The 27,599-nt window shown below is 37.5% G+C and overlaps 1 protein-coding gene and 1 long non-coding RNA gene across 7 annotated transcripts in view; both read right to left on the bottom strand.

The window, feature by feature from the left end:
* FARS2 (phenylalanyl-tRNA synthetase 2, mitochondrial) overlaps window positions 1-27,599 on the bottom strand; it is a 239,695-nt gene that overhangs the window by 186,430 nt on the left and 25,666 nt on the right. Inside the window, exon 1 of one of the 6 annotated variants that reach the window (XM_032712465.1) lies at window positions 24,898-24,963. The exons of 4 other annotated variants lie outside the window; for them this stretch is intronic. The gene's annotated coding sequence lies outside the window, so the exon portion shown is untranslated. Of the gene's footprint in view, window positions 1-4,348; window positions 4,435-24,897; window positions 24,964-27,599 lie in introns of those variants that run through there. One more of the 6 variants, XM_032712447.1, reaches the window with a different exon arrangement.
* The window catches only part of LOC116799440, a 37,608-nt gene continuing 14,383 nt past the window's right edge, over window positions 4,375-27,599 (bottom strand). Inside the window, exons 2-3 of the long non-coding RNA XR_004361059.1 lie at window positions 8,812-8,855; window positions 4,375-4,461 (exon numbers count right to left, since the gene is read on the bottom strand). This is a non-coding gene — a long non-coding RNA (uncharacterized LOC116799440). The remainder of the gene's footprint in view (window positions 4,462-8,811; window positions 8,856-27,599) is intronic.

The raw sequence follows: 27,599 nt of genomic DNA, 5'->3' as shown, positions 1-27,599 counted from the left end.
GTAGCACCCAAGCCATCCAGGGATGAAGAAATCAGAACAACTCTGTCCATGCTGTGCATAGACCAAGCACAGATGTGACCACACTTGCCAATGTCAGTCCTCTACCACAGACCCTGTGACATATCTACAGCAGTTTCACTTGATGGACAAGGCTCCTTCATCCTCCACAGAAAACCAACCACCCCCATGCAGCGGCTCAGTAGACAGTACACATGCTGAAGCACACCACAGTCAACAACTTAACAACAGGGAAATGGCACACAGAGTACATCAGACAAAAAATATCATGATTTTGGAGCACATGCAAAAGGCAGTTTGATGTGATAAGGGATCATACTGCTGTAGTGTTACGGCATGTCCTTTCATGTTTAAATCCAGGTTTCCATGTCACAGTGCAGCAAGGATTAAGACAGCATTATCACAGCTGCAGTGGTATTTGTCACAATTCCCCTCTACTCAACTAAAGTTTAGGAAAGAATCACAGACTTGGTGAAATTGTCTTGAAAAAGGAGGACAAAAGAGAGGTAGTTTAGCAGCTCACAGTGAAAAGAATAAGGGCTGTGCACCAGCGTTGTTTTATTCACTCAACTCTCACAGAGAAGTGGAAGAGAAAGAACGCTCCTGTTTGAGCAAACTAGAGCCACAGTGAACCAAATGGGGCTGCTTTCATGGCCATTTGCTAGGTATTACTGTCCGTGAGCCAAGGGCAGCCTCACTCTTGCTGACTGCTTTTCTCTATGCCCTGTGCTTTTTACAGCTTATGGCTGCAGAAACACAGATGGGCTACTGCATACATAAACTGAAGTACATGACGGGTTTGAAACCAAAATTCTATGAAGATGAGAGTCTGTCTCCTATCCAAGAATAGCTAATTAATGCAAGACTCTGAAGTGCCATGGAAAATGTTAGAAAAGTTGGGCTGCCACCATTTTGTGATGTGACAGCTTTTATCTACCGTATGTGTGGGGAGGGGAGTTCAACCAACATAGCATATGTTAAAACAAAAACTATAAACATATGTTAGGCTGCTAAAATTGGACATTTACCAGTCTGCTTAGCAATTTAGCTAAGCATTGAATTTTAGTTTTGAAAACTATGCAGGCTTACAGCAGCAAATATCATTGTATTGCCATGACCATATCTATATAGCATAGGATATAACATAAATTATTTGGCATGCAATGCTAATAACAAGCTCAGATTTTTTTTCTTGCTCATTTTAAAATGCTGATATACTGTTGCACACTAGAACAGACTTTCAATGTTACCAAGCATGCTGAATTTATGTAACACACACAGACCTCTGAAATAGTCTCACAGTTAACTTAGAATGGATGCATTGGAGAATCTGACCTTCCCAGGGCAGAACATTATTAGATGCCCCTGATGACGATTGAACAACCAACTGAATAAAATGCTGCAAGCACTACCAAGCATTGGCAAGATAACACAGCCTTCAACTATTTGGCTCTTAATTTTTTCATATACTTGGAGCTCATCTAGTTAATAATCTGTCGGCAAGTTCCATGAAACATAGAGAATAACTTATTTTTTTTATTTTGTTATTTCTCTTAACTGAAGCAAAAATGTTTCATAAGTTGGCTGGCTGACTGCACTGTAATGGTGATACATTAATCATGATGTCACCTTCGGCAACATTTTGCAGCTTGCAATATCAAGAAAGAAAACTAAAAAACCCTTTCTGGGATAAGGCATGACCCTGCTTTCTCTCAGTGCTACATAAAAGAACTTCTTAAATATGAAATAAAAGGTATTAGCAACCATGCTCCTTTTACACTAATCCAGAAGATGCCTATTGCCTGAATAAAAGCCAGCATTTCATGGCCTGTCTTACATACATGAGTACCTGAAGGCAAGCACAGAAAATGTGGTCCATACTTCTGAGGCCCACCTTCAAACACCTTTACCATTCTTTAGGACTGCAAGATTGGCTAAGTCAGTCACAGTGAGCAGCAAGTCTTTGAAGAAAGGAACACATGTCTAGGCAAGCACCAGTTTTTAAAACTTTTTGAATCATCCCTTGATTCCACTCACCATTCAGTTTCAGGTTGGATATTGCAAATGATGACAAATGTCATCCCACTGCAACAAGTTTCAGTTCCCCATGCGGTCTCCCAAAGGCTCTAGTTTCCCTGATAAACAGTGTCACTCCAGGATTGTTCAGATTTATTCATAAGTTTCCCACTTACTAAAAGGATAATGCTTCCAGATATATGATTCAAGACAAGAAAAATGCATTTCAGTAGCCAAAACACTTGCAAACTCTGTAGCTGTGCTGCCAAGCTGGTATTAGACTGTTTCAAAGACTGCCATAATCAGGTTTCAAGACAACCTGCAGTGAATGTGGTTTAAGCAGTTCAGAAGTAGAATACCCACACACTGGAATTTGTGATCAGCAAGCTAATCAGGTACATCAAATTGCTAGTCAGACAGTATACAATTTTTCAAAAGAGAAAAGTATACAGCATAATTGACAATAGAAGTTAACAAATTCAGATGTCTGGGGGGATGGAAAGACACCAAACTCCCTAACATGCAAAATTCAGAAGTTTAAGGTGAATCGTCTAACCATACTGTTTTCAGTTAGACTGAAAAAAACCAGATGAATAAAAGTAAATCAAGCAAATTCAGAGGAAATTCAATGATTTCATTATCATTGAAAAAATATTATATATACGCATGACAGTAGATTAAATTAAGGAAAATCACCCCTGCTCAGAAACAATATCTGTTTTTCTCTCATTTATACATCAATTATTTCTTGATTTATTTTTGCACAAATTAAAACAGACTGTCATTTACTGAAGAAATGGCAATAAGGCCCTTTAGTGATAGCTTTCAATAGTGTGCCATCTATAAGTAAGGCACACAATACTACTGAAAATAAAGCAGATGTGAACCTGAGCTCCTGCTGACATACCTGTGCTCTCCCCTTTCTCCACAAGGACACAAAACAGCTAATAGTCGATTCCATATTTTAAGGGAAAATCCTCATTACCCCAACACATTTTGAATATATTACATTAGAAATTACAGACTGTGAAAAGGCAATGCACAAATCATCCTTAAATATTCTCAAATGTGTCTCCTGCTTTTAAATATATCCATTTCTCATGGAACGCAATCTGAAAAAAACACTACCTTTGGCTGCTGAGGGAATATTCTTTTTCCAATACCTTGAAAATGTTGCCAAACAGCTTTCTGCGTTAGAAGACATATTGTAAATAACTGTCAGATGAAAGGGACAGAGACTTTCAAATACCTATAAAATCCTCACTGTAGTCAAGATTTGACCACTATCTCTTCTGTCTTCTTTTTATCTTCAATATCTGCAACTCAATTATCTGTATTTTTCTACAGAGGCATATTCCAACAAGAATTTTACTCCTACAGAATTTCATCATAAATTTGTTTAGAAATTAAATAGTAGCTGTATTTATGTGTAGTGGTGTACTTTCTTAGTTCTCATGGATTAACTACACTATTTGGGCATAACTGAACAACAGAGACCTTATCCTGCCTTAACAAGAGGAGAGAGCAATAACTTTTATGAAGTCAGTTATTAAATACCAAGAATTGGATCTGTAGACTTGGTAACAGTGCAAAGGATAGCCACGGAAGTTTAAGTAATTAATTTTAAGCCTTAATAATTTCTATTATGGTAATGCAAAAATACTACACCATAAAACAAAAACTCCACAGACTGGGGGGCCATATATGTGGTGCACACTGCATCCCTTAAACAGCAGAACCTCCTGAACCTCAGCCCTGCTTCTCACATAGAGAAAGTCACCTCTGGGTGTGTTACCACGTGTTGGTGATCTCTGTGGGGTGAAGCAGCACACTGCAATACACTGCAGAAGAGTATAAAGCTACAAGTATATGCTTTAGTTCTACAATTGCAGGCAGAATGGCTCAACCACTCAAGCACAGCCACCAGAAGGGCTGGATCCTTCCCAGCAATGGCAACAGCAGCCCAGCCCTTTGGAGGTGCCTGTGGCAGATAAAGAAGATATCCTTCAACTCAGAAGGCGTCATTCACCAATCAAATAATGATTGCCTGCCTCGTCCAGGGAAATGGTAGAAAGAAACTCAGCAACATCTTACACACCCAGATACAATGCACATGCTACCCAATGGGCTACATTTAAACTTCAGCTGCAAAATATTCAACATGCCCAACAACTCAAGTTTCTGATGCCTCAGAAACAAACCCAGTCCACTCAATAGTAAGAAAACAGAATGATTTAGACACGCCATGCCAGAGGAGGCAGCTAACATGAATCACTCAGTTCATCCCCAAACGAGAAAAAGTCTTCAGCTTTACCTGCTGTTTCCCTGTAGTAATGATTCTCCTCCCAGTCTTCAGGAGAACTAGGGAAATCCATGACTTACCACAGATCTCCAGATGCCCTCCTTAGTAATACCTTAGCCAACACACTGTAGTTTAAAAGAATAATTTAAGTATTATTATGAAATAAAAAATATAATTAATATTTTAGATCAGGGAGTTATTTCATAGTTGTAATATGTATGCAATCAATATTTAAATTGAACAATGCTTTTTTATGATGTTTCAACCCTAAATAGCAGCAGGAGTATTGTAAGTTTTCTGTCACATCAATTTTCTGTCACATCAACCTTTAAAGAGATCAGTTTCACAAATTTGCTATGATCTTGAGCCAAAATATCACCAGAGTTCCACACCTCAGACCTAGCTGTGATGTGAACTTGATCTCAACTCAAACTCTGACTCAGCTTGACTATCATTCCTTGGTGTGTCTCTGTTATAGAAATAATGAAAGTGTGAACAGATAGAGCCTTTATCAGGACTATGCATTTTTCAACAGCATATTTCAACAAAAAAAGAAAGACAGAAACAAATATCTCTACGGATTTTACTTCAGAATCAATAAGTCTCACAGATTTCAGTAGGGATAAAGAATAGAATATGCAGATGCTTGCAGTGGAAACTCCACTGCAGTCCAAGACCTCCTAGTTAGAAAATGTATGGTCATGTGTGTACAAATAAGTCATCCCTAGTTTGAACCGCATCTTCATTTATCTGTTACGGGCTCTGACAAAGCATTTAAGGAAAAGATTAGAAGGCTTCTAAGGAAGGCACTACATTTACCTGCCTGGGGCATACCACTTCTCTGAGGTTGGTAGGAACAGATCTGAAATATTAATGACTAAGCCATTTGTCAAGAAAATTATGCAATAAACCTTGGCAGCCACACAAAGAGGCTAATAATAAGATGCCAAGCTAGGGCAATACAAACTAAGCACTTAAAAGAGAAAAGGGGAAGGAAAAAAAATCACTTTCATTTGCTTGTCCATACTCATAAGCTTTGGAAGAAAACAATAAGTTAATGAATGGGAATATTTAAATATAAAAATTCATTGGATTCAGAATTATTAATAACAGATACTAACTTCTGAAAGGGACTGTGAGCTGCTCTAAGTCTAGAATTCATGTTTTCAAATCTTGATTCATTCAAGACATTTATTCTAGTGATGTTCTTTGCAAATAAATTGTTTACCATGTAATATGGGAGCTAAAAGGTAGCAACACAGAAGCCACTTAATTATTGAAAATTCACATAAACAAATGAAAAAAAAAAACCAATTCCAATAAATCAAATAAACCAAAACCAACAAAGAGAAAGATACACAAGACCAAACACATGCACTCTTCTTGAGGTTTCCTCACAAATCACAGTGAAGAAAAACAAAGACAAAATTTGACCACTCTGTCAAATCAGATGTTAAAATCTATACTCCCTAAACAGACTAAAAATCTAAATCAGTTCTCTGAGTTTCCAAGTATCATTTCTTCATAACAGGAACTTGCAAAACAAAAGGATTAAAAAACTTTCCATCAGACTCCATGTTTTATATTTATTCATAAATTTTCATATGATTTTAATATAAGTATGTTTTAGGGCCAGGCATACTATAATTTTATATAGCATTCTTTATATAATAAATTTGAAGGGTTAGTTTTTAAAGGGACATCACTAATTTTTACTGCAAGCAAATGTGAAAAGCATGCAAAGCATCATCGTATATTAAAAACTAATCTAAAATTTTTGTTAAAAAGAAGACGGTCCTATTAGCAAATAAAGCAAAGTAATAATGTATGATGGTTTACCAAAACATAGCCATAGTCACTTTGCCAAATGTTATATATGTCCAACAATGTGATCTGTGGATTCAATCACCACTGACACCAATTGGACACACTGACATATATCCAGAACAGTGTTATGCAGAAGCATTTAAGACTTTCATTAAGCAGCACTCTGCTCTTCCAAACCATATCTCTACATTGGATTTCAAAGTGCTTTTCAGTCATTAACCAATTAAGCTCTACAATACCCTCATGGGAAAAGCATTGCATTATTTATATCCATTAGTCCGGCAGCTCCCAAGTCAAAAGCACTGTACTTGAATACGTTGGTGTGGGTTTTTTCCAAATTGTTTTGATTACATTGCCATTTTTCTCCATGTTCAGAATTTTTTTGTTGTTTGCAATATCATTTTATCAACATTTTAGCATGTATAATGGCTACTGTGAATAGAATCAAAACGTTCTGAAAGCAACTTGCCAAAACTGCTTTTTAGGAACCAAGCTGAATAGTTCAGAAATACTGAGTTATTACCACTGAAACAACCTTCTCCCTGAATGTGCAGAACTTTAAGGCTCAAACCTACATTCCTTGAGGAAGAATTACAGAGTCATTGCTCTGTCTGTATTGCAGCTCAAACTTCAATGACATTGTAATTACAATTACGTACTTAGCATGACCAGGAAAGACCAACTGGAGAGGCAGAAGACATTTAGGGAAGATGGAAAGGTATATAAATGAAGCATTATTAAGGCAAACAGGGATATGAGAGAAGAAAGCAACAAACTGGGTGAAGCGGCATGGGACAGACTATTGCTACTGGACCTGGCCTATAGCAGGGTTGGCCTGCAATCCAACATGGCATTCACAAATTGTCTTCTTCTAAATAGGATTTCACCTCTGCTCACCACATTTACCAGAACCAAAGACAGCATTTACTTCAGTGAGGAAATTATATCACAGAATAACAGAATAGTTAGGGTTGGAAGGGACCTCTGGAGATCCCCTAGTCCAACACGTCTGCCAAGGTAGGATGACCTAGAGCAGGTTATACAAGAATGCATTCAGGTGGGTTTGGAATGCCTCCAGACAGGGAGACTCCACAACCTTCCTGGGCAGCCTCTTCCTGTGCTCTGCCATCCTCAATGTAAAGTTCTTCCTCATGTTGAGGTGGAACTTCTTGTGTTTTAGTTTATGGTCATTACTCCTCGTTCTGTCGCTGGGCACCACCGAAAAGAGTCCAGCAACATCCCCTCGGCACCAACTTTTGAGATATTTACATGCACTGATGAGATCCCCTCTCAGTCTTCTCTTCTCCAGACTAATCAGGCCCAGCTCCTGCAGTCTCTTCTCATAAGAGAGATGCTCCAGACTCCTCATCATTTTTGTGGCCCTTCACTGGACCCTCTCCAGTAGCTCCTTGTTGCTCTTGTACTGAGGAGCCCAGAACTGGACACAGCACTCCAGATGTGTCCTCACTAGGGCCAAGTAAAGGGGCAGCATTACCTCCCTCGACCTGCTGGCCACGCTCTTCCTGAAGCACCCCAGGAGACCACTGGCCCTCCTGGCTGCAAGAGCACACTGCTGGCTCATGGTCAACTTGTCATCCACCAAACTCTGTTAGGTGCCTCTTTTGAGAAAGTTTCACATTGCATCTAACCGTGCTGCTGCTCTTGCCTCAGATTATGCAGAGTGAATCATGTCAGCCTGCCAGTCCAGCCAGAGAAAAGAGTATTACATGGTGGGTTGTCTCTCCTGTATCAGTATTTAGAACTAAGAGTCATCTGAGATTCAAACAAACACAATACATAATGAGATCTAAAGCAGACAATAAAGATAAGAGTTTTTAAATCATATTTACCAGTGAAAACCTAGACAAAAGCCACAGAATGCCATCAGCCTTATGATTTGGCTTTGCTGGGGCCAAAGCACCTGGTGCCAGCCTGGCACAGCAGTAAGCATTTGCTGAAGAGTTTTGCAGAACCAAGGTCCAAGAGCTCAGCGGAGCTCAAAAAAAGCTCATGACAACTTGGAAGAAAAGGAAAAAGAAAGCAAATCTAACCAATGTCATGAAACAGCAAAGATGTCTCCTACACCATGTGTTGCTACCACTGTAGCAGTCGTTGATGAAAGGCAGACTAGAGATGAAATATGAAGATACAGCACCTAGAAAGGAAAATTGTCATGCCTGGTGCCACCAGCATAGGCAATCAGAAAGAACTGTGAGGTCAGTAGTGACAGATACCACATAATAGTGCTAAATAATCCTACATTATAATCTCTACCATTACCAGCAGGCACATAGAAAGCAAATTGACAGTCTAATTTAAAAGCATTATAATATGCTTTGAAACCAAATCATTATTGAACAGAGATGCAGGTCTCAAATGTGCAATAAGGTAGGAGATAGTGACTTGCTGACGCCAGAATCAACTACGCAGGACCTGGAAGGTCACAATGAGTTAGTTTAAGATTAAAGGCATGGCCACAATCCCCCTCCCTTGCAGACATAAAAACTAAGAGACTACTCCTATAATGAGCTACAGGTAAGGGCAGTCAGGTCTTACTCAGCAAAGGAAAACATAACCAGCATGTATACAACATCTAACTCAGACAGCCACAGATTCATGACGTGTACTAACATTTTTTCACTACGAACCTTTTATATTAAATTCCTGGAGTTCCAGGGACCACTGCCCAGACCTATTCAATAAAAATGATGATTTAGACTTGTTTTATTATCTGTACCTGCTAGTTCACCAGTTCAATTTCCCAAGTATAAGCTATCATGTAACCAACATAGGGATTGACTGGTTATATTTTGAGGGGTTTTTTCCCTGTAGTTATTACCTTATTGGGTCTTTAAAAAATATTAATTTTATTTTCATGCTGCTACTCTATGTATACTCAAAGAACCAAAAAAATTACAGGAAATTTGTCCAGCTTGTTATTTGATACAACCAAATCTAGTCTAGCATAGCACATCATCTCATTTTCTAAGCAACATTAAAATATGAATACTGGACTTTACTTTTGAGGCTGAGTAGATAAAATCATATTCATCATGTCTGATGAACCTGACTTTCTACAAATCTACTGAATGCCCAAATGTGAACTCCCAATTTAGTCAAAAACAAGTAATCAAAATGGTAAAGATTTCAATGCATAATTGTAAACATTTAACTTCTGTGCCTCTAAAATAAACCTGCATGTTGTAATTTTATATTTGTAAATTACAACTAAACATTTCCAGTTGTTTACATACCCTCACGACCCTCCAACCACACCAAGATGAGCGCTCAGCTGGATGATGTTGCAGGACTCTGCTCTGTTCCAACCACATGACAGCCCAGACATTTCTTAAACTGTTTTGGGGTCTGTTCTTAGCTAAAGCCAGACTGAACACCAAATACTGTTTAAAAAAAAATTACTCACATGAAGCTAAAACATTATTTCAGTGAATAACATAAGGGCTGAAAAACATTCTTAAATTATCAGGTCCTTTATCATTCAGTCTAAATTATTTGACATCGTTTTTTTGTTATTTGGGTTTTGGGACAGGGAAAGGGGTATTGGTGTATGTTGTTTGGGACTTCTTAAAAACAATTATTTTCTGTCAACCCACCACAAAACCCTGAATGCCCAACTGCTGCCTTTGACATTTACTTAGACATGGTAGAACAACTGAACTTTGCTGAGAAATATTTCCATAAAATCTATCAGGTAACTAAGCCAAGGATGAAAAGTCTCAGGATGAAGGTTTTTTTAATTCTGAAAGTTAAAGCTGCTATCCTGGACCTTTATGGCATTTAATTTTCTGCCATTCCAATGCACTCACTGGCATCTGGGCTGAAAACTCTCTTTTTCCAGTTTTTCTCTCTGTCATCTGCTGGGAGACAGAGTAGAATAATTAGATTGACTCAAACAGTTGCTGATTGCTTTCAGTGTGTAGTTCACTCCTTGACACCACAGAGTTGATAAATAAGGATCAACAGACTGGATAGGAATGTTTAAATTTTCTGCAAAGTTGAAGAGCAATGCCACAAAAAATGAACTTTGTTTTTTTAAGGCATGTTATTTGGAAAAAAAAAATTGAGTGAGTTTACTGCAACTTTACCAAAGAGATGTGAAGACTTGAATTTAAGCTGAATGAAACTGAAGTCTGTCTTTTCAATTCCTATTTACTTATTACTATAGAGCTACCAAGAAACACAGCTCAAAGGAAAGGAAAACAACCATGGCATGATGTTAACATTTCAACATCAGTTAAAGAAGAATTACATCCAGTGAAGACCTTCAATCATAGAGTATTGCGAAATCGTGTATAAAATACATCATTACAGTCAGCACCTCTGTTCATAATTACAGCAGAAGATCCAATACTGGTTACAGGGAGACAGAAAATATAAAAAATAATAACAAATTACAACCTCTTGCTTCCAGGCTGATGCTGTTTAATTAAGATAGAAGTAGGGGAAATGTAGTTTCCTGCATTATCATTGCTGTCATAGACCTGTTGTGGGCATTCAGTCTTCTTTAGCACTACATGAATTTAAAATAAAATAACTATAAAGCACTAAATTAGACATTTTTCCCTTAAATTCTTCTCACAACAAAGTAGAAAACTAGGGAAAGGTCTTTTACTGTCTTACACTTTCAAATTACTTCTCTGTTATTATGTTAAATTTGATACCACGTAAAGTAAAGTGGGTAAAGCAAAATGTTTCATCAGAAAAAGAAGAGCTAAATTTCACTGGTCTTTTAACCTGAGGCACTTTCTGTTGCCCTTTTTCTAAGTTTGCTGTAAATTGGGAAAATAAATGATAAAAAAGTATCTTTTGGTATGTCTGAAGATGACATATTCACACTTCAAGCTGAAATTCACCACTTTTCAGAAGGGTGGCACCCAACTCATTGCCAGGTAAGCCTTATAAAGATAACTAAAAAATCATGTACAGTTCTGATGCCTGAATCCTGCACTAGATGTGCCTCACACAGCAGGAATTTGCACCTTAAGGCCTGAACTCAAATCTGAGAACTTTAGAACACAGCCTTCTGACATGCCAGGTAAGCTCAAAGATATTTTGTGTAAATAACATTACATCTTCATATGAATGTCTTGCATTCAATTGTTGAAATAATTATTCCATCCTAATGGTATCCAAACTTTCTTCAGCTTAAGTTCCACGAGCATCAAATTTAGAGCAGTCAGTACAACTGCCATGCTGACTTCCACCATTTCACTCAAAAATCACAACTTTATCATGAGCAACCTGTGGGCAATTAGTGTAAATATCAGCAGACTTGGATTCATCTTAATCAGTGTTTGTTTCAATTCCACAGGCAAACAAGACATCACCAGTAAAAGACTACAGTAAGAATACTGATGACTTTATATCCAGCTATAGTCATGCTGCTGTGTTTGGCTGTCTCTCTCCACACACACACAAAAAAAACAAACCCACATTGAATTCTGTGTATTTTTCAGTATGTCACATAATGCTTCATGACATACAATTTAGCCCCTGCCGTATTTCTTTCTATAGATATAAATGTCAAATAAATCATACATATATATTCCATGAAACAAAGTATTCACCAGTGAAAAAGTGAAAGGTTAAGTTCTGAAACGAAAGACTATTTTTTGATATTTGAAAGGATACTTTCATATTTGCCTCTTCTCTAGCAACTGTGCCCTGCATTGTTACAAGCACACAGTAATTAATTACAGGAGTCCAAAACATAAGCCCGACTATCAAAGCTACTAAAACAGCCTCAGAATATCCTGCTGTCATCATCCAACTATTGGCAGCTACAAGTGTGCAAACAAGCACCTCCACCTTTTATTTTCTATGCTATGAGATCATTTCTCAACAATCAAGTCCTGCTTTGCACATACAAATAACTAGTCCTACTTCTGTCTTATGCACCAGCAGATCATTCAAAATTTCAACCTTTATTCTATCCCACTGAGAAATAGTGGGGAAAAGACAGCCCATGCCTGAAACCACAAGATTCCTAATTTCTCTTTTTCCAGATTGTATTATCAAAGGAAAGGCAGATGACTCCCTCACATATGCTTTCTAATAAGCAGGTATTTTCTACATGAAATTTCTAGTGAATGAAGGCAAAATTTGTTCATTCTATGACCCCAAAAAATTGTTACTATCTCACTATCAAAACCAAGAAGGTGTACTGAGTGGGTTTTTGCGAGGATCTAATTGGTCTATTTTCAGGGATTGTTTTCATTAGCAGCCTACATAACTGGGCAGAGGACACTGGGCTTAAATCTGCCAGTCAAGAGCCAACACTGCAGGTATGCTGATAACAGGGCTGCAACTCGAAATTATTCTGTCAGACTAGAGAATTGGTCAGAAAAATAACAGAAGGATTCGTCAGCAGTAAGTGCAAGTTTCCTTATTTTGGCAGTCAGTTGCACACCTGCAGCACAGCAAATATGCTGCTAGACAGCAGCTTCTTCAGAGGAGAATCGAGGGTTGTAAAAAACCATGAGCTCAACATAAGTTCAAAATGTGATTTAAAAAAAAAACCAAAAAGCCATCATACAGGAGTATAAACAGGAATATATACTACATAAAACAGGAAGCACTCCTGTCCTATTGTTTAACAGGAAGGAACAAATGAGTCAAAATTTTGGCATAACATTTATAAAAAATGTGAAGCAATTTGAAGAGAGAAATTACCACAAGTCTCAAAGAAGGAATTATGTAGAAAGGCGGAATATACTAGGACCATTCAGCCTAAAGAAGAAACAAATTAATGGCCCATCCATCATCATCAAATCTCACAGAAAGTTGACTTCTCTATGGAATAAAATTGCCTCTACTGTACCCTGGCTAGGACATATAGCAATTCAAAATCAAAACCAAAGTTATAAAAAATTGTATTTCAGTTATAAGGAGAAGTCTTTCTACAAATTCCGTGACATATTGTAAGAAAGGGCTTATGCAGACCCCATTGTAGTTTTATTATTTCATGCAGATTTCTAAACAGCTGTGCTAAAAAAAAAACAGGTGTAAAATTCAGCCTGCTATGGGGGCTAAAGCACAGACTAGTCAGTATCTTACAGTCTTTCCAATCTTGTTTTGGTTTGTTATAATTCCTATGATCATTGTCACAAATTTTCTAATGAAACACATAATAGGGGCTTATTCCTTAGAGGTCTAGCCAAGTCTTTCTTTTAGTAGCAGCTTTAATGGTGCTTATTGGCTTTATGCCAGTTATATCGCTGAAAGCTTAGCAGGTGATGTATTTGCTTACAGGCACTGTCATATTTTATCCATCTCAGCATCTATTTAGTAAGCGCTTTAACATTCTAGATTATGGCAGTTGCTATATAAAACACAGCATTATTTTCCATATTTTATTCCCCTCATTGGCATTCCCACTCTTGGATTAACTGGCAGAAGTACAAATATTCACAGCAATTTTAAAAAACAAAGTTTGAGTGCTCACTGACAGTTAGCTGTGTACTATCAGTAAACAAAACACAACACAACAATGTTCCTTTTCTACTACAACAAAATTTCTCAGTAATTTTTTGTATAGCAAGAAATATGATGGTAGACAAACTGCAGTGGTTGTTCAAACAGACACCACCTGCTAGTTGTGTGTTGGAACAATGCTACCTGATTTACTTAAAGTGTATCATGGTTGTATTTCAGTTAGTCCATTCATCTTGTTTCATGGCATAGGATAGGCAGAAAAATTCATTTGGATTAGGATTTTCCCTTCATAATTTCATCCTACTCATGTTTAAGATTTCTAGGTGATCTAGGTAAAAACTCCCACTGAAATTAGGGAATGACACCAGAAACATCTATGGAAACATACTGAGCTGACAAGATACTATTTTTACTCCATTCTTCAAACTGCACTTGTACGTATTGTGATTTTTTTAATTTATTTTTTTTTTAGTATTCCTTCATACAGAAGTCACCATTTCTATCACTTGGGCACTTGGGTTCTTGAGTAACTTCTACTACTTTCTGTTCGATCTCTCTTTTTAGAGAATAAGGGGACTGAAACTGAATACAGTACTCAAGATTCAATATTTCAACTGATATTACTGAAACACACAATAGCTTTGGGAAGGTCATCTCCTCCTCATATCCCAATGTTTTTCTTTACTTACATTTCATCTTGGCTACACTCCTGACAACAGTGAGATTAAACATTAAGCACAACATGAACCTGTATGATGCCTGTGACTTTCTTGTTTGAAGGACTTGAAAATAAAAGTTTTTACTTTTGTCCATTACTATAAAATACGAACAGCAAGGGCTCCTAACTAGTTATATCTGATGCTCACACCCCAGTGATTCAGAAATGATGCTTCACTGTCAATACTGTTTTATTTCAGGGTAAAAGAAGGTGGTAATACAGGTGAATACTGGCAGAAGCAGAGGAAAAAAGAAGTTGTTTTTCTTCTATCTATTCTGTGGCATTTAGCAAAAACTTTTTTTTTAACAATATGTCACTTGAGTAACAGCTGCCTCCTAGTGAAAAATGCTCACAACCATGGAAAAGTCATGTAAGATGTCAGATACACAGTATGTGCCAATGCATTTAATGTTTTTATGCGTTTAAAGTACATACAGAGTCATCTGAAGATGAATTTTAAGTAGGACAACTAAAAAAACCTAAAAATGCAATTCCTAAAGTGGAAAGCTTCTTACTGCATTGCACATCACAGAGTGGTCTCAGTGCTGGGAGAGTGGTTCTCCCAGCAAAGAGAACGTTTCAGGGTGCACTTCTACATAATCACAGAATCTGCTACACTGGGAGCAAAAATACTAATATAGCATCTCGCCAATAAGGGTAGAGAAGGTGAAGGCAAGATAAAGAACAGGATAGTGGATTTGTTTCCCTGAAAAAGGTTGTTTCAAGTAGACCCACGCTGTCACAAAAGAAAGATGGAGGGCTGTTTGAATAAGTCTGCAAAGGGCATCTTAGAGCCGTAATTACAGAAAGAACAGGACAGCAGGAAAACTAAGTTTAATTGTGAAAGCAAACAGCCTGACCCTCTTACAAAGCAGCTTGAAATCAACTTTTTTTAGTCTTTGTTTTCTTCAATAAACAAACCAGATACAGAAGGAATTTTAAAACACCAATCATGCAAAATCCCATGAGTTATTTAATACATTTTGCAGGACAGAGAGCTCCAAGACAGACTTGATGATCAAATATATATATGTTAACACACGAAACCACTCCTTAAAAGAAGCCAGCTAAGTGGAAACTAAAAATGAGGTCATCACCCCATCAAAAGCATTTCCAGTATGCCTTCCAGCATGCTTTTGTTCCTTCTCCTCGTAGTCTTACCATTGATCTTTCCATCAGAAACACAAATATAAGATGAAGGGAATCCATCACAGAAATGTTCAGAATAGAAGACAACCCCTTTCTATCCTTCCCTCTATCAGTTCTATGAATTAGAATAGTATCTTTTTAAATTCCATGTACCAGTGATAGAAAAGCAGTCACTTGGTAAGCAAATTGCTTCTTTACTGCTAAAGCAGATTCCTCAGGTCACATTCTTCTTCCTTACACCATTCCATCATTCTGAGGTTCTAATACATCCATCTTCATCAGGTAGGTTCCCAACACGCTCAGGCAAGAAGTGCAATAAAACAAGGCAGGCAAACAAAAAAATCTCTCCCTAAAAAAGCTTTCATTTGAGGTCATTCTTCTCAGTGGCAAGTCTACTCCAGCCAGAAAAATGCATCCTGTGTTGCTGTGTTCAGCTCTGGGGTCTTCAACACAAGAAAGACATGGACCTGTTGAGCCAAGTCCAGAGTAGGGTCACAGAAATGATCCAAGGGCTAGAGTACCTCTCCTAAAAAAAGACAGGCTGAGACAGTTGGGACTGTTCAGCCTGGAGAAGAGAAGGCTCTGAGTACCGAAAGGGGGCCTGCAAGAAAGCTGGAGAGGGATTTTTCACAAGGGCACGTAGTGATAGGAGGACAAGGGGTAACGGCTTTAAACTGAAAAGGGGTAGGCTTAAATTAGATATTAGGAAGAAATCTTTTACTGTGAGGGTGGTGAGGCACTAGAACAGGCTGCTCAAAGAACTAGTTAATCTTTAAGGTCTCTTCCAACCTAAACCATTGTGTGACTCTATGCTCTGCTTCCAGTAAATTAAAGACTCAAATATAGGTCTCCAAAGGGGGTGTTTTCTGAGTAGCCCTGAACACAAAACATAGATTTAACTTGGGACGACAAAAGAACAACCAAACAAATAACCAACCAAACAGAAATAACCAAAAAAACCCCAAACCAAAGAAAAAAGCAGAACACAGAAATCACTGACAGTCAACGTATTAGCAGTAAGGTGTAACCCAGTCCCACCAGACAGCAGACCAGAAAACACTGTGGATACACTGTGTAGAAAAAAGAGATGCAACAAATTCCTTGTAAAGAAAGAACAGGGCATTGAGCATGGTATGCTAACCACAGCCTTAGCACAATGGAGATGTACTGTCTCCAGAGATCTGACAGCCCAATGAAGCTCTCCACCTAATGTAACAAGTAAAAATCACATCTCTCTTTCTCCCTGCCCTTACAGACCTCGTGGCAGTTTTGTAGTCCTGAGGCACAGTCTCATCAGGCCTCACTTCCACTTCTGTCCCTAAACAGAGCTTACTCACAGGTAAGCAACATCTAGTCAGTCAAAGGAAACACTGAACAGAAATCAGGGTATAATCAGGTTGGATGAGTAGATTCTGGACCATAAATCCTGCTTTGATTAACCCCTACAGTTTTATACTTTTTAAACTTTACTAATGCTCAACTAGCTAAAATGACACCAAATAAGTCATCCAAGAAACCTACTACAATGCTTAGACAAAGAGAAAATACAATAACTGACAACGCTCTTCATATTTTTAAACTAATTTCCCACTCAAATATCGATCTAAAGGGCATATGTGACTTCTTTAGGTAAATTCCAGTGAGATCTGCTACGTACTTTATGTAACATGAGTTTCTGAAAGTCCTGTTTATCCATATTTCTGGAACTTCTTTATTCTACAATGTAGGCTATGACTCTTGGAAACCAATTAAACCTATAATACTTCCAAATCCTCCTAGATATTCAAACTACTTCAAATAAATTTCATCCCACACAGGCATAAATAAATTAATCACATTATGTAAATATCTTGACCAGACAGCCACTCCTCCTTTTTTGTTTTTTTTAATAACTGTAGAAGGCCTTCCTCTTACAGAATTATTCTGACTTTAGGAGCAAGACAGGCAACATAATATTATAATCACGATCCTGTTTTAAATCATGAATCATGGGATTTTAAAATTCCCATATTTTTCATATGGGAAAAGGTGGATTATCAGCTTTCATCCACTGCAGAGCACACGTTTTTTATTTCCTGTAAAGTTTCAAGGCACTAAATCTTGGGTGCACTTTGTTTAGGTACTGAATTTTACTGCAAGTAATTCTTACAGGCTTCTTATATGTGTATTGAAATATCTTCCTTTCTTGACTATATACAGCAATGAAATAACTAAAGAGTAGATTTACAGATGAAGGAAATGAAAACTACCTACAATAAAAATGTAAAACCTTCTAAACTGTTAATAAATAAACTTCTTTTCTGTAAAACATTTTTGGTGTACTGTATATCAAACTCAATGGAGAGTGTATAGCATAAAAATTTTACTGATACGATCTTAAGATTACTACTTGTGACTCACAAGCAACAACAGTTGTTATACAAACTACCGTTGAGAAGTGATGGTAAAACTTTTATACTTTATGACACAGGCCATCACTATTCTGTTGACTAGAATTCTAATTACATATGTAATGCTGAGACATTTGTTCACAGGTCACACAGGGTCTCAAGTCTTCCTGAATTTCCATTTGATAATCAACCATTCCCCTCTTCCCCTGCCAAGTCTGTCTTGGCATCAGCTTAGACTCTGCCTGCTTTTCACTCTTCCCATTAAAATTATAAACTCACTCATCTCTGCTCAGCATCTCAATGCACAAGGCATTCACTTGTGCTTCCAGAGGTTACCAACACTGGGTAAAAATGAAGCTAACCATGTAGTCAAGTAAAATGAGGCTTTGAGCAGTACAATTTGTAAACTTTACGAAACTCCAAAGAACTTAAGACTTACCCCAAAGTCCTGTCATCTCAGTCTTTCGACTGTATTTTAATTACTGGACTTTCAACTAGACTTTTGCTTGATTCTACTGGAATACGAGCTCAAAGACAAACCTGAAGCTAGCCAAGTGCTGTATGATCCATAACACTTCATCAAGTCCTTTTCTGGAGCTGTAGGCACGTGCATAACCCAGTGAAAATTGTTAATCATTCCCATCCTCAAATGCCATGTTGCACAACAACTTAAACCACACGATTTGCTGCAAAGAAAGAGTTTCTTGTCAATAGCAAAGGGTGAGGGGGGAGGAACAAAATTTTAACCTGAAATAGATTTTCTTAAAATTTTAAGTATAACTAAAACTCAATTTCCTCTGCACATTAGGATGATACCAACGTGCAAAATAATTGTCCCTACTCAACATCCCTAAAACAGAGCTTGCAGAAAATGGGAAAAGTTGTCTTCACCTGCCATGGAATATCAATTCATGACTACAGCAACCTAAAGTGAAACAGACTTTTAACAGATCTCCTAATCCATCTCCCCTTTCAAAGGCAGACTCTGCGGAGCAATGGATACTCCTGGATGAAACCTGACACTCTGTGTAATGATTCTAATGTTGCATAGGGGTTTCCTCTTTAAAAAGAAGAAATTGTCTTCCTACCATTTTTTTGCCTTAAGTGACATATAGATTTTTGTTTCTCTCTGCCCAGTGAATTCATGTAAAAACTGCATAACAATTTAATAGTTTAAAGTTTGACGAAAAGCCTTCTTTTGCCAATTCTTTAAATAAATTTTGGTACAATAAGGACAAGAGGAAGGAAAGAAATGAAGGGGATCAGTCTTTGACAAAACAATCACACTCATCTTCTCCTCTTGCATCTTCTCATTTATTTGTGTAAAAGAACTGTGCAGAGCAGCCACATTGACTTAAGCAGCACTACGGAGACTGAAGAGATCTGGCCCCCAAAAGACCTACTGACAGATGATGAAGCAGCAGTAGTACTGCAGAATAATAACAATTTACATTAAAAGCTAACTACTTGTTCAGTAAAAATGTTCATTTCCTCTTTCACTCACTTGTTGAAAAGAGCCAGAGCAGAGTTTAGAACAGTCTGTCTCCATCTGAACAGCATCTGTTCATTTAATCAGCTGAGTTCTTGCATGTCAGATTTAGCTGCACCAGTACCATTAGTATTGAACATGTCCATACAAACCAATTCTGTTTTAAAGCATATCTATTAAAAGCTTAACAAAAGTACTCAGGAAAGCCAAAGGCTTTCTGCTTGTAGAGGAGGTAAAATAAACAGGTCCCACATAATGTTGTGAGCCACGTGTCCAGATATTTCTAAGAATCACTTCCCAAAGTAAGTCCTCATTCCCTTCAGGATCATTCAAATGCATGCAGGCATGAAATTGTGTGCATCATGTGTGTAGGAACGTACCAGTTTGCAGAGTCATTGAGAAGTAATATCAAAAGGATAATCATGCTACTGTTTTGGGGAATAATGGGGTTTTTTTCTGACAAAAGAAAAAAAACTTTGACAAAAATCTCCATTAAAAAAAAATTATACACTTCACAGGCTTAGGTAAAGGGTGTGCCTTAGGACAATTTGGAAGCTTCCCTTCTCTAACAACTAATTCTTTACTGGATGTTTTGTTCAATTCTGAGTAAAAGCACTAAATAACAAAGGTGGAAGATAATTTTTTTCTTTTAACGTTGAAGTCGAAATGTTCAGACTACACATTAGAAAACAGTATTTTCAAATTCCAGCAAGCTACTTCAAAGCAGACAAGAAATACTGCCAAGGTAACAAAAAAGTTCTACCTGCACATATGCAACAGTTTTGCGAACAGCTGGAAGATGCTGTGGGCACTACCACCAGTGCCAAAAAAAGAACCAAAAAAAAGGCTGGCAATCCCTGCGATTTAAGGTATCCCTGATGAACCAGACTCCCTAAACATAAGCATGCAATATATATGCTGCTTTAGCAAACACTGTTGGATACCACTATTAAATTGATTTAAAGGTTACAGGACTCCCATAACAAAACCCAAACAGCACAGATTTTGCCTCTTCAAATACCTTAATTTTAATTGCCTTAAAGTCATCAAAGTAAAGAAATCAGATTTTTTGGTTTGCAAGATAAGTAAGTTTGCAGCTATCTCTCAGAAACCACTTTAATATGGCAGCTGTCAGTATTTCTGTCAACTATTACATATTATATTAACCTTTCAGACACTGCATATTCTGAGGTAGATTTACAGAGTCATACAGTCACACTTTATTCTATTATTCTTTATTTACCCCTAAGCATCCTAGGCTTAATTCATCATCAAAATAAGGCAGTAAAACAGTACTGAAAGTAATCATGTTGCAACAGTCACAGCAACCATTTGTTTCAGTCACTATTGATTCCTCCTGACAGCTTGATCATCTTGAGGTTTGACTGCACGCAATGTGTCCCAGGAAACAGATCTACTGCACTGGTCTGAATTTCACATGCCATGAAGTCTGAGGTAGCCTGTGTTTTCTCCTGATGTAATGGAAAAAGATGATCCTGAAGCCTTTTTGCTACCATCTGTCCAGGCAGGGTGGGAAATGAGCCCCTCAGGCCTGAAACAAGAGACCTGCTGGCCCAGGCATCGGACACCCAAATAATATAAAGGTGTCTCCTTACTTGAGAACAGCAGACAAGGATAAATTTAAATAAAAATTTGTCTGAATCTGTCTGAGGCATGCTAAGACATTTATGTTCCTCCCTTCAATTACAGCAAACTATTATTACTGGAATGGAGGAAGCCCAAATCAAAGCCTGAGTTGAAGCCTGAACTATAATCTAAGCTCTGCACATACATACATACACAGTCCTCCTCTCATACAACCCACAAGAAAGGAGAAAAACTCAAAAACAAATAGTCCATGGAAAGTTTCTTCATATTTTTTCTTCTGTCAAAATTAGTAAGATCAGAAAAAAAATGTTATATACTCAATACTTACATCCATCAATAAAACAAAGAAGTAAAAAGAACAAAGCTGGGTAACACTATCTTCTTGTATGGTAAAACAAGCACCTGCTAACATCTGGGAATACTTAATTACTGTAATGAACCATAGATAAAAATAATTCTAAAAACCATGGAAAATAATGTAAACACCTTTTAGCCACTTCATAAATCATATTTCATGCATTAACTTTTCCAGAAGAAAATCATAATGGTCTTGTCAGACCAAAAACACCTGCACCTTTCCTTCTCAAGATGATGCCCATTAATTATAAAAACTAGAACACGATATCCAGAAATATTCTGCTTCATTTAACAAAGATACAGCCTTTGTTTAGTCTATTCCACTAGTTTTAAAAGTGGAATATGTTTTGGGGAAAAAGTGCATAATGTTTAGTTTCTGTATTTCTAATTGAATTCAAATTTCCATGTAAATGCAACTGTACATGTCCCAAATCAAAATCAACCATTAGTTGGTAAGCAGGGAATGTATCAATTATTATTTTATAAAATAAGAACATGCAAATATTAAGAAACCAGTTATATTTGTGTTAAGCTGTATAACTGCTTAAACATGCAAAAAATCAATGCTTACTGTAGCATAAAGGACTAACACTATTTACCAAACAATTTATTTCACTTTTTGCCAGTTGGTAAGAACAAAGCATTTTCAAGGAAAACAACATATAATGTGCAAAACCTTCTCTACTCCTTTAAAGAATCCACTTTTAATTATTATTTAAATCAATTCAGCTTGACTGATGTCCTGGTTTGCTCCCACCAAACTTCAAGCTCTCCCTCCCACAACCAGAATGAAGCTTCAGACTAATGGGTATTAGGGAGCTGCTAGCTCGCATAAATGATTTCTTGTGTGCATCAAAGGAAGGCCTCTACAAGTGTCCTCCCTAACAATCTCCAAGCGATGCTCTCAGGAAAACTGATTACTCTCTAAAGATGGTAGTCTGGAATAGAGTTCCCACTCTCAATTAACCTGGGCTGGTTTCAGCTAATGAAGTGGAAGTGAGGAAAAAAATTAACAAAATACATTATACTACTTTTAGCATATGACCTTATTTATATTTGGTACAAATTTAACCTGCTTCAAAATCTAAAATGAAGATTTGATCAACATATAATAAAGTTAAAATCAGTGAACAGTATTATTTTATCTGCAGTGTCTAAATTAAAAGTGTTATTAAAAAAATAACGAGCAGGTTACATAAAGAAAAAGCAACTGCAGTCTAAAGGTCTTCCCTATATAAGTTTAGCAGAAAACAGAGATGGGAGAAAACATGTCAGTCCTATCTTCAGGAAGGTCAAGAAGGAGGATCTGGGGAACTACAAGCCAGTCAGGCTCACCTGATCCTTGGGGAAGCGTTGGAGTAATTAATCCTTCCAAAATATGTGGAGTTGATTAGGAGTCTTCAGCAGGATTTGTGAAGGGGAAGCCATGTCTAATACACCTGGCTAGCCTTCTACAAAGAGATTGTTGGCTTGGTAGGTGAAAGGAGAGCAGTGGGCATGTTGGTCCTGACTTTAGTAGGGCTTTTGGCAGCGTCTCCTGTGACATCTCCAACAACAAACTGACAAAGTACAGACTAGATAAGTGAACAGTGAGGTGGAATGAGCACTGGCTGAAGTGTCAGCCTCAGAAGACTGTTATCAGCTGCAAACAGTCCATCTGGAGGCTGGTCACTGGCAGTGTACCCCAGGGGTCAATATGAGGTCCAATACTGTTTTAACATGTCCATTCATGCCCTAGACCTAGACAGAAGACACAAAACTGGGAAGCATTGCTGATAAACCAGATGAACATGCTGCCAGTCAGAGGGATCACTACAGACTGGAAAAATGGGCTTACAGGAACCTCATCAAGTTCAATGCAGAGCAGAATCCTGCTCCTGGGGAGTAACAGCCTCTAGCACTGGTGTATGCTGGGGCCTAGCAGGGAAGTGATTTTGTAGAAAAGGACCTGATGGTCCAGATGGATAACAAGCTGACTGTGAGCCATTCACATGTGACAAAAGGCCAACAGCAACCTGGGCAGCACTAGGAAGATCACTGCCAGCAGGGCAGGGAGGTGATCCTTCCCCTCTGCTCAGTACTAGTAAGGCCACACCTAGAGTGCTCTGTCCAGCTCTGGGCTTCCCAGTGAAGCCCAAGGAAGGGTCACAGAGATGAAGGGACTGCAGCATCACTGCACCGTCCTACAAAAATACTGGAATAATGATGTAATAATCAGGTTTCCATCTCTTTTGGTTGACACTATTTCCTCTAATACATACCTAACATTAAGCCTTTGTAACAATACCATATTTGATTTACTCCACAGAAAACAAAGCAACACATCCCAGCACACAAAAATGATTAAAAAGGTAATGCCTTTTGCTTTTCATCCAGCAGAATGTTTTAAACTACCTTGATATTTTCAAGAGGAAGGATGACTAATCAATTCTTTCAGTATTTTTAAAAATAACATAAGATTTCTGTTTTCAAATAAAACATAGAAAAAAGGAAAAAAACCCACCCAAACAAACAGTAACACGCTGACTTCCAGTCTTACATATGACAAGCCAAAAATACTCTTGCAATGGCACTCTGTTTCTTCTAGCAGGTATGTGGGGGTGATGGGTTGTTTAGCTTTTCCAAACAGAGCAGCTGCAACTACTTTCAAATCAAAGAAATCCCAACACTCTCTGGTGTAAAGACTACATTTATTTCACTTTACCAGAAAGTAGAGATAGTGGCTCTTAGCTGTGCTAAGAAAAGGAAACTGCAGAGCTCTAAAACAGTGTCCTGCTGTTGAGTAACACAGGCATGCAACCCAAAGAAAAGCCAAGGCAAAACTTACATAATCCCTGCCAGAAATGGGTTCCCTAGAAATACTCTGCTGTATGCTCATAACTTCTTATGAAATAACAGGCTACAGTATCTATGCAATGTTTTAAGCAAAGGATAACAGAACATTTTCTTCATGACTGTATTTGATTTCATCATCTAAGTATTTAAATCTACACTGGCTCAAACACCACCTACAATTATGCCAACACTTTGTCCAAAATAACTTTTTTTTTTTTTTTTAAAAAACCAAACCCACACCACATATCCATCCTAACTCCTGGAGTCAGGAGAAACTCAATGCGCTGGGATCCCTCATCACCATCTAGAGGGTGTTATCAAACAGTGCAGCGAGGTGTGAAGAGGAAGGGACAGAGACAACACCATTTGCAAATGAAAGTCTTCCCTTGCTCCTCTCAGAATCCATAGAATAATATTAAACAATTTCTGGCTTACATTCTTGCTAACCCACTCCATGAGCCTTATATATTTATTACACATCTTCAACGTCCTATTTAACTCTGGTTTTCATTTTTGTATCCCCCAGAGCATTTTGCGAATATTAAACAAAAATAGGATTAAGTTTTACACTGTTCTCTCATGTCATTATTTCTTTTCAACTTTTTAATCCAATTGAGTTATGCTCCATATTCTGTTTTCTTCTCTCCCAGTACAACAAACTCATACACAGCCATAGGCATAAGCGAGCACACTCTCCTACATAATAACATCCTTCTGTTTATAAACACCTTACCTTCTTTGGCCACAGCCTTTCCTTATGTATTTACAATCAGTGTTGCCCACTCCCCTAATCTTCCTGTAATCTCTAGTACTCCACCTGTAAGTCATTCTGTGACCTGACACCAACCCAGCCAAGCATTTATACTTTTCAATGTCTCTGTAATACTTTAACCCAAATGTCTCCTTAACGGCTTCAGCAGATCAGAGCAGAACACTCAGTGTCCGGAAGAACCAAAGTTTTCCTTCTGTCAACTGGGGAGAAGATTTCTTTTCACTTGGGGCACCTGCTCTGAATCATTTCCTGGAGAAGCTTCTTTCTCACTTACAATATATTAAGAGAAAAGAAAAAAACAAAACAAAACAAAACAAACAAACATACAAAAAAACCAGAACAAAACCACGGGGCTGTTCCTAACCCATCATCCTATAGCATGCAAATTTTTAATCCTTCTGGGCTTTTTGCCTCGAATTAAACTGTTATGCATACTACATGCACAATCAACCAGACTAAGTATTATTTTGGTACATCTATTTTCCAGTGTCACGATACTTATATCTATTTATTCCAGTATCTTTCATGCAGGTGCTGGTTAACTATTGTTCTTGTCTTTATCTGGGAGTCTATCAAAACCCCATAAGTAATTATTAATTTCATTCCCAAAGTATTAAGAAAACAGAATGATTTTCCTGCTTAAATACTACCTATATGTAATGAACAGGTTACCATTTCTTCACTCTCACAAAGCAGGAAAAATAGCTGTAATGCTTTAATCCTTCAGGTTAATTGAAAATCTTACAAGCCTTTATCTACCCACCATAAAGTTTAATAGAAATTTCTCCCATCATAATTCACAAGTTTAAGTGGCTATGCATGTGACTCCTCAACTCATACTGATTACTTCAAAGAGTCTATAAACTTTTAGAAGGAACAGTGATAACACACTGTCATAAAATGGAATAATAGTAGAGATTAAAAAAGACAGAAAAGAAAGAAAATCAGCTGATTTTTTTGTTGTTGATTTGTTTGATTACTTGGGGAAGTAGCAGTACTTCTTGGTGATACTTGGCGGAGAAAAAAAAATTCATATTTTCTTCATCAGAGGTATTTTTTCTTGTCACCCCTAAAAAACTCCAAAATGCTTAGAAAACACACATGTAAAAGTAAGTTTGTCTCTTCCTGGTATTTGAGACTATTTTCGTGATGTACAGATAGGAAAACTGCTCAGCTCTAAAGGCCCTCTTCAGAATTCTGAGTAAAAAAATAAAGCAGAGGTCTCCATCTATGCCTGTCCTTTACTTATCACATTTTTATAGAGCATCTCTAAAGTACTTGGTATTTTACTTAACGTCTCCAGCTTCTGGAATGGGCGATGAGAGCAGAAAAGGAGCTTTCATTTTAGAAACATACATTCCTTAAGACATATTTTACATTTAGAAATGTAAATTTGTAATTTTCCAAGCCCAGAACAACAATGGTGGATGGCAAATGCAACCACCAACATAAAGATGTTGTTTTAAATACATAGAAAAATAAATCATGGTTTGAGAATATCAGTGTTATCACTTAATTAGCTTTACTACACATGAATTAAAGAGCAAGTACTGACAATAGGAAGCACAATTAAATTCTGTTTATGTTTCTTGAAAATGAAGCATATATGGTTTGAAATCTTGATTTGAATATATGAAAGCACTCTGATCCCTTTCAACATCTGTGAGGAACGAAGGCAAGAAAAGCCCAAAGCACACATACTGTGGCAATGGACATATCTGGAAAAGAAAAGCATTAGTTTGGGTTAAGTTGGGTTAGAAAACAGGTTAGAAGTAGAATTTTTTCCCAGTCTATCAACAGGCCTTGATTTGGGATAGATCCTATCCAGGAGCTGGTAACAAGTTTGCTGCAGTTGATAATCATTCAGGTCTGTGCCATTTACACACATGTGTGTACATGTGCATACACACACACTCACAGATTTTATATATATATATATATGTATTTGATTACAAGCTGTTGCTCATCTATGCTTTTCTCTAGTTGACTGAGGAACACTACTAGCCAATCTGTCTTTAAAAATACCTGGAAACACATGTGATACAATTTCCATTAACCAAAGTATTTACGCGTAGACTGAACACATCTCTGAAAGTTATGCCCTGTCCTAGCCAGAAGTTATTGGAAAGAATAGATTAACTCCCTCTGATCATCCCACTCACAGTGTCAATCTAGATAATATAAAGCTCCCTCCTACTTTCCCATCAGTAACAGTTAACTTTGGTACCTTATATTAAAAACAACAAGGAGGAGAAAAACATATTTTAAGGACCTACAGAACTGAAGGTTCATGTGCATTTTTCTCTACTTGCTACCTCATCTTTAGATGACCTTCATTAAGGTGAATTCCCAAGCAGGGTGAAGTTCTAAAATATTTAGTAGCCATCCATTTATCTGATTATTTATTTATTTATTATTTTCATCTTTCTTTTTCAAAAAGACACAAGTCTTATTCAAAGATCTCCTATGCCAGCATGCCATCCCCTCTCCACCACGATAAAGGTCTTCATTAGATGATAGTATCAGTACCTCAGTCCTTTATGAGAGAAAAAGACAGAACACTGACCTGTGGGTCAGATGCTTCATGTAGCTGCCTGATTTATCTGACAATGTGATTGAGCCCAGTTGCTTAAAAAGCACCAAGTAGGAGATCAGAAGTAAAT

The sequence above is a fragment of the Chiroxiphia lanceolata genome, chromosome 1 (assembly GCF_009829145.1).
Source record: "Chiroxiphia lanceolata isolate bChiLan1 chromosome 1, bChiLan1.pri, whole genome shotgun sequence".
NCBI lineage: Eukaryota > Metazoa > Chordata > Aves > Passeriformes > Pipridae > Chiroxiphia > Chiroxiphia lanceolata.
This window is presented reverse-complemented; position numbering and strand designations above follow the sequence as displayed.